This window comes from Lepidochelys kempii, chromosome 17 (assembly GCF_965140265.1).
Source record: "Lepidochelys kempii isolate rLepKem1 chromosome 17, rLepKem1.hap2, whole genome shotgun sequence".
In the NCBI taxonomy this organism is placed as follows: Eukaryota; Metazoa; Chordata; order Testudines; family Cheloniidae; genus Lepidochelys; species Lepidochelys kempii.
In genome coordinates, this window is record NC_133272.1 from 1,147,398 (window position 1) to 1,155,918 (window position 8,521).

Genomic DNA, 8,521 nt, shown 5'->3' on the forward strand with positions numbered 1-8,521 from the left:
CTAGATGCCCAAAAAGATGCAAGCAAGGAAGAAGGATGTACTTATTAAACTGACTTTGTTTAGCGGGGAAAGGAAGGCAGCTATAAAAAATAAATGTGTAACAAATGAAAGAAAGGCGGGAGTGGATAGGGACAAGTCACAAGTTGGGAATTGTAGAAAATGTATAATGGAAGCAAATGGACACGAGGAAATCTATAGCCAGCAGAATTAAGAAGGAGTTTTAAAAATATATTAGGAACAAAAGCAATCGTGACAATGGTATTGGTCCATTACTAGCTGGAAATGGTAGAATCATCAGTAATCAGAAAAGGCAGAAGTGTTCAATAAATATTTCTGTTCTGTATTTAAGGAGGACAGATTATACAGTCTCATCATATGGTGATAATTCCAGTCCACTAGTGTCTCTGGAGGATGTTAACAGAAGCTAGTGAAGTTAGGCATTTTTAAATCAGCAGGCTCAGATAACTTGCAACCAAGATTTTTAAAGAGATTCCTGGACCACTAAATGCTGGTTCTCAGTAAGTCCTGGAGCACTGGGGAAGTTCCAGGAGACTGGAAGCAAGCTAATATTGTGCCAATTTTAAAAAAAGGCAAGCGGAATGACCTGGGTCGTTATAGGCCTGTCAGCCTGACACTGATCCCAGGAAAGATAATGGAGCCGGTGATACAGGACTTGATTAATCAAGAATTAAAGGAAGGTAATGTAATTAATACAAATCATCATGGGTTTATGGAAAACAGATGCTGTCAAACTAACTAATCTCATCAAACAATATTTGGCTGCTAAAGGTAATAATGTACATGGACTTTCAGAAAACCTTTGACAAGGTCCCTCACCAAAGGCTCTTAAGCAAACTAAACAGTGATTGGACAAGAGGGAAAGACCTCTCATGGATCAGTAACTGGTTCAAAAATAGGAAAGAAAGAGTAGGAATAAATGCTTAGTTTTCACAATGGAAAAAGGTAAATCATGGGATCCCCATGAATCTACGCTGGGACCAGGGCTTGTCAGCACATTTGTAAGTGATGTGGAAAACTGGGTGAACAGTGAGTTGGAAACATTTGCAGATGACACTAAACTACTCAAGATTGTTAAGTCCAAAGCAGACTGTGAAGAGATACAAAGGGATCTAACTAAACTGGGTGACTGGGCCACAAAATGGCAGATGAAATTCCATGTTGATAAATGCAAAGTAATGCACATTAGAAAAATTCGTCCCAACTATGCATATAAAATGGGGTTTAAATTACCTATTACCACTTAAGAAAGATCTTGGATTCATTGGGGATAGTTCTCTGAAAACATCTTGTCAAGGTGCAGCAGCAGACACAAAAGCAAACAATGTTAGAAACCATTAGGAAAGGAATAGATAATAAAACAAAATATCACAATGCCACTATATAAATCTGTGGTACTCCCACACCGTAAATAATCCATGCAGTTCTGGTTGCCCCCTCTCAAGTTACATTAATTGGCAAATGGACAGAGCAGGGCAACACAAATGACTAGGTGTCACGGAGTGTGGGGGAGTCCGGGGCCTGCACCCCTCTTCCTGGGATTCACCGTGACTCTCAGCCAGCCAGTAAACCAGAAGGTTTATTGGACAATAGGAACACAGTCTAAAATAGAGCTTGTGGGTACAACCAGGACCCCTCAGTCAAATCCTTCTGGGGCACAGGGAACTTAGACCGCAGCCCTGGGGTTCCCTGCGTTCCACCACCCAGCACCAAACTGAAAACAAAACCCCCCCAGCAGGCTCTCTCCTGCAGCCTTTGTCCAGTTTCCCAGGCAGAGGTGTTACCTCCCCCCACCCCCTCCTGGCTCAGGTTACGGGCTCTCAGGTATCCCATCCCCAGTGAAACTCCCCTGCCACATTCCCAGGTCAACACTCCCCCACTCCCTGCTGCGTCACGCTGGGGTATGGAACAACTTCCAAATGAGGAGAGATTAAAAAGACTAGGAATGTTCATCTTAGAAAAGAGATGACTAACGGGGGAGGGAATGTGATAGAGGTGTATAAAATCATGACTGGTGTGGAGAAAGTGAATAAGGATGTGTTATTTACTCCTTTACATAACACAAGAACCAGGATCACCCAATGAAATTAACAGGCAGCAGGTTTAAAACAAAAGGAAGTACTTCTTCCCACAACGCACAATCAACCTGTGGAACTCATTGCCAGGGGATGTTGTGAAGGCCAAAAGTATAAGAATTAGATAAGTTCATGAAGGATCAGTCTATTAATGGCCATTAGCCAAAATGGGCAGGGACACAACCCCCTAAACTGTGTGCCCCTAAACTGCTAGGCGCTAGGTCTGGAGAGCACGGAAAGGATCCCTCAAAATTGCCCTGTTCTGCTCCTTCCATCTGAAGCATCTGGCACTGGCCACTGTCAGACACAGGCTACTGGGCTAGATGGATCATTGGTCTGACTCATTGGCCTGTCCTAGACTAAGGAATGTTGTTTCACCTATTTTCCTGTCTCTCCAATGTGAATTGAGACAAGTAAAACCTCAGAGGACAACTAAAAATACATCTTCATAAAAGGTAAACAAAGCCATCAAGATAAAGGAGGGGGCGGGAAGAGAGAATGATTAACTGTCATGATTGGGGTGGCGCCTGCACCCCCAGGAAGCCTTCCTTGCTCTTGAAACAGAGGATAGATTTTGAAAAATATAAGCAGAAACGAAGCCATTTTGGCATCTATCACGGTGGGGGCACAAGAGGCCAAAGCTCTCAATCTGAGAAAGGGGGATCCTTCAGCCAAGGGGCTTACAGTGTCTGGGAATTCACTGTGGTGAGAAACCTGCTTAGACAAAGATTGTAAATTGCTAACATTCAGTTTTAGTCACTAGAAAGTGTGTTTTACTTGTAACCAACCTGTGTCTTCTATTCTTCTCTCTTAAACCTACCTTCTTTGTTAATAACTTTGTTCTTGTGTTATTACAAAGCCATCCCAGGGCTGGCCACTGAAGTGAAGTGTGGATCTTCAGCGGAACCACCAGGCTGGAGGGCCCTTTGTCTCATTGGAGGCAGCAAATTTAACTTCGGTTGGGTCCAGCGAGAGGGACCAGATGCTGCAATGGAGCCATTTTGGGACGACTCCGAACACGAAGGGCTGTTGGTGTCGCCCTGCAAGGAATGACCGAGGCCACTGTGCTGTGAACATGCTGCTGGTGTCAGGGCTCTGAGTCAAACCTGCACAGCACAGATGCACCCGGGGTTACAGGGCAGGCAGAGACACAACCCCATACTGGTCTGGGTGAAACCCCAGAGTCACATGGGGGAGTGGTAAATAACGAAGACGACAAGTCACTGATTCAGAATGATCTAGATCGCTTGGTAAACTGGGCGCAAGCAAACTGTGTATTTTAATGAGGCTAAATGTAAATTTACACATGTGGGAACAAACACTGTGGGCCATCCTTATGGGCTGGGGGACTCTATCCCAAGAGCAGTGACTCTCGAAAGGATTTGGGAGTCGTGGGGGTCATGGTGGATACTCAGCTGAACGTGAGCTCCCACTGTGATGCTGAGACTAAAGGAGCTAATGAGATCCTGGGATGTACAAACAGGGGAACCTTAAGTAAGATCAGAGAGGTTATTTTACCTCTGTATGGCACTGGTGTAACGGCTGCTGGAATCCTGTGTCCAGTTCTGATGCCCGCAATGCGAGAAGGATGTTGATAGATTGGAGAGGGGTCAGAGAAGAGCCACAAGAATGATTAAAGGATTAGAAAGCCTGCTTTTTAGTGATAGACTGAAAGAGCTCGATTTATTGAGATTAACAAAGAGAAGGTTAAGAGGTGATCACAGTCTGTAAGTATCTACATAGGGAACAAATATTTATTAATGGGCTCTTCAATCTGGCAGAGAAAGTTCTAACCCGATCCAATCATTGGAAGTTGAAGTGAGACAAATCCATACTGGAAATAAGGTGTACATTTTTAATTGTGAGAGTAATTAACCATTGGAACAACTTAGACTCAGACTTTAAGGCGAGAAGGGACCATCGCGATCATCTAGTCTGACCTGCACATCACAGGCCACAGAACCTCACCCACCCACTCCTGTAACAGACCCCTGACCAAGTTACTGTCATTGTCAAATCATGATTTAAAGAGTTCAAGTTACAGAGAATCCAACATTTACTCTAGTTCAAACCAGCAAGTGACCAGTGCCCCATGCTACAGAGGAAGGTAAAATCCCCCCACCCCCAGGGTCTCTGCTAACCTGACCTGGGTGAAAATTCCTTCCCACCCTCAAGTATGGTGAACACTTAGACCCTGTTTCAGAGGAACAGCCGTGTTAGTCTGTATTCGCAAAAAGAAAAGGAGTACTTGTGGCACCTTAGAGACTAACCAATTTATTTGAGCATGAGCTTTCGTGAGCTACAGCTCACTTCATCAGATGTTTACCGTGGAAACTGCAGCAGACTTTATATACACACAGAAATCATGAACCAATACCTCCTCCCACCCCACTGTCCTGCTGGTAATAGCTTATCTAAAGTGATCAACAGGTGGGCCATTTCCAGCACAAATCCAGGTTTTCTCACCCTGAGCATGTCAGCAAGACACCTGGGAAAGAATTCTCTGTAGTAACTTGGAGCCCTCCCCATGTAGTGTCCCATCTCTGGCCATTGGGGATATTTGCTACTAGAACTCCTAGATGGGCCACATGCCATTGTAAACAGTCCCATCAGACCACCCTCTCCATAAACGTATCAAGCTCAGACTTGAAGCCAGTTAGGGTTTTTGCCCCCACTACTCCCCTTGGAAGGCTGTTCCAGAACTTTACTACTCTGATGGTTAGAAACCTTTGTCTAATTTCAAGCCTAAATTTGTTGATGGCCAGTTTATATCCATGTGTTCTTGCGTCCACATTGGCACTTAACTTAGATAACTCCTCTCCCTCCCTGGTATTTATCCATCTGCTGTACTTATAGAGAGCAGTCGTATCTCCCCTCAGCCTTCGTTTGGTTAGGCTAAACAAGCCAAGCTCCTTGAGTCTCCTCTCAAAGTAGGTTTTCCATTCCCCAGATCATGCTAGAAGCCCTTTGCTGCACCTCTTCCAGTTTGAATTCATCTTTCTTAACTATGGGAGGCCAGAATTGCACACAGTGTTCCAGAAGAGGTCTCACCAGTGCCTTGTATAATGACAATAACACTTCTCTGTCTCTACTGGAAATACCTCACCTGATAAATCCTAGGTCTGCATTAGCCTTTTTCACAGCTGTGTCACGCTGACAGCTCATAGTTATCCTGTGATCAACCAACCCAGGCCTTGCGTCCCCTCCAAGGGGCATAGGGGAGTCTCCATCACTGACAATCTTTAACTCAAGGCTTGATGTTTTTCTAACAGCTCCACACTCAGAATTATTTTGGGCAGTTCTCTGGCCCGTGCTATCCAGGGGGTCAGCTTTCATGATCCCAATGGTCCCTTCTGGCCTTGGAATCTCTGAGATCCCCGCACCTCGGGAGGCCTGGGGGCTCTCTTCGTGGCAGTGGAGGGGGGGGGGGTAACGCAACCTGTGCCGCAGGGACAGAGACTAGCTGCTCCCTTGCTTTGTCAATCCATTCCACCACCACAGTGGGGACCAAGCTGAGCGACCTCAACCCCAGGAACCAGGAACCATCAACAGCGAAAGGGCACGCTTGTTAAAATCCAAGCCCGTGGGTGTCTGCCATGCCCAGCAATAGTAACAAATGCTGTCATTGTAAATGCTGGCTCTGGGGTGATGGTAACACTGTGTTTGCCTCTAAGCACTCCTTGGGCAGCTGTTTGCATCTCTCTGGTTGGGATTGTGGGTGCTCCAGCTGCTTGGATCCTCACCCAGTCCAGTCAAGACAAATGAGCCCTGCTTGTACAAAATAAAAGGCATGTGTGACCTATTTCTGTGCAGAGGCAGAGTGAATGCTGCAGGGTGGGATCTCATAGGAGTTTGACTCCCTCTTGTACTGGTCTAGGTAAGATTCACCCAGCTTCTCACTCCCTCTTTGCCTAAGTCCACTGTAAGTAAAACCGGCCTTCAGGGTGAGATATCCTCCTGCTTACATCTGTCCCACTGCAGAGGTGCACTTACCTTGTTAGCATCAGACGCAGCTGGTGCCCCAGTTTCTCCACTGGTGGAGCGGTTTAGCTCTCCTGCTGAGCCCAATTCTCCCCCATCCCAGGGTAAGCTGAGACAATCCACAAGGAGAAAAAACAAACTCCCTGAGCTACAGTCGCTTCGCAGGGGCGGGACGAACCACCCCAGTAATTCACCGCTCTTTATGCAAGGCTGGCTCCACAATGGCCCTTGCCCAGCCCTGTCCAGACTCCTTGAGCCCCTTCCCCTGGGAGAGAGAAGAGGCGAGCTGAGCCTAACCTGCCCTGCCCTGGTCACCACCTTGGCAGAGAACATACCAGCAAATCCTAACCACCTCCCTGACCCAGCCTCATTTTCCAGCCTCAGGAAAATGGGCCTTCTTGTACCCAGCATGCGCTGTTAGAGCTTGCAGGTCCCATGTTCACGGGACTGCAAGTCCCAGCATCCCTTGGTGTTTGGCAAAGAACAAGTCCCAGGAGCACACTGAACTCTGACCCCTCTAAGCCCTGTTCCCCCTCCACAGTCACTGTTGCATGTGGGGACGAGGCCTCTATTTCAGGTGAATCTTTGGGGGTTTATTCCCCTGGCTTTGAAAAAGCACCTAGAAGTGTAAGTGGAGCTCTGCAGGCAGTTCCCTCCCTCACGCTGTGACTTCCCAGACCCACATGTTTGAAAGCCACCACGACTGGACAGTGGCCTCAGTAGTGTGACTTGGTGGGGACAGGTACCAAATCAGTCCATTCCTAAGAGTTGGGTCCTGTGCCAGAGAATGTGATGGGCTTTGAAATTACAAACTAAGCTTTTGAAAGGTGACGTGCCAAGCAGCTGGGACGTGAAACCCCTGTAAGATCCCGACATAGGGCAAACACAGTGCCAGGGATGTTCAGTGTAGACAAGAATACCTGGAAATCGCTTCCTCGTTCTCTTAGGGCACAGGGTTATTCCCATCAACTTCAACAGTGCAGGACCTAGCCCTCAGCGGCCAAGCTGTGAGTCCAGGGTTCTGTGTGTCCCCAGCACCACAAACACCTTGAGCCCAGTAAGAAATACAGCTTCCTGATTTGCACCAGAGACCAGTGATGCCACCCACTGCTGCAGGAGAGACACAACTACTGTACTGTTGTCTGGCAGAGCAGCTTGCAACATTGGCTGTTCCGTGTAAGGGCCCCAGCTCCTGGAATCTGGTGATTAGGGAGAATCTTGGCTTTCATTTAAAACAAAGCTAAGTGGAGTGTCTGGCCCTCATGAGTGCAAAGCTTGAAAATGTGACCCAAGTGCTCCCCAAAGACTCAGAAACCCGACAGCAAAGATGACACCCCTCCCACCCTCCCTTATTTTGATAACTATCAGGATTTTTAAGCCAATCTTAAAAATTGGGACTTTGGGGGGGGGGGGCCTGATTCGTGGCTTTTGAATACTTGTCTTTGGGGCTCAGCAATTCAACCGGCACATAGGCCCAACCCTACTAGCCTGTTGCGAGGGTGGGGGCTGGCTGTGCCACATTCCCCTCTGCATCACCTTTCTAACCGGACCAGCAGCCTCCCTCTGGGGGATGGGTTTGGGGTAGATAATTTTCAGGCCTGGACCCAGCTGCTGAAAACCTGTCCCAGAATCCCCTTCCTCTGGGCAGAATCCCAGCCACCGAGCGAGCCAGCAGCCATGGGGAGGGCTGGCAGAAACAGCCGCCGCTGTGCCCAGGGATCGGACACAGCAGGGCCCTGCAGTGATCCATGGCAGCAAAGAGAGATTCCGGTGGCCCCTCCCCCCAAGCTCCCCTCTGCAGTTACTGGCAGGCAAAGAGAAGGGGGCTCCCAGGCCAAGTCCCCATGCGGGGAAGGTCTACTGCTGCCAGGGCTGCAGCGACGGGGGCTGGCAGGGCACCCTGCCGGTCAGGCTGCTCCGCACACAGCTGGCTGGATTTACTGCTGAGCATGGGGAACTACCTGCCCCACTGGCCAGGCCTGAGCCTTGACACCATCTCCTCAGTGCTGGGAGCCCCCCCTCCGCTGCAGCTCCCGGAGGCCCAGCTTGGCCAGGGAGGGGCTAGCAGGTGGGCAGCACGCCAGGAGCTAACAATGTTGATTAATGTTCTGATGTCTGCTAAGCCCCTTCTAAAAACACGCTTTAATATTTCTGATATGTGCAAATCTATTTTGTAACCTGGAAATGTTACATGGTGCCGGGATTAGGTAATGTAGATAAATTCTGTGGGGGGGCCCGGCCACAATCATTTGCAAATACAGCCTGAGATTAAGGTATTTTTTTGAAAGATTAGTTGGTATTACCACTGATTGTGATATGCAGGACCGGGCTGCAGCCCCACTTTGCCAGCCCGCTGCACAGACCTGCATTTAGGATATTGGATGGTATTGCAAAGATCTTAAGGAGTCAGTGCAATAATACTTCCGATCTAATGAAAATTACAGTGC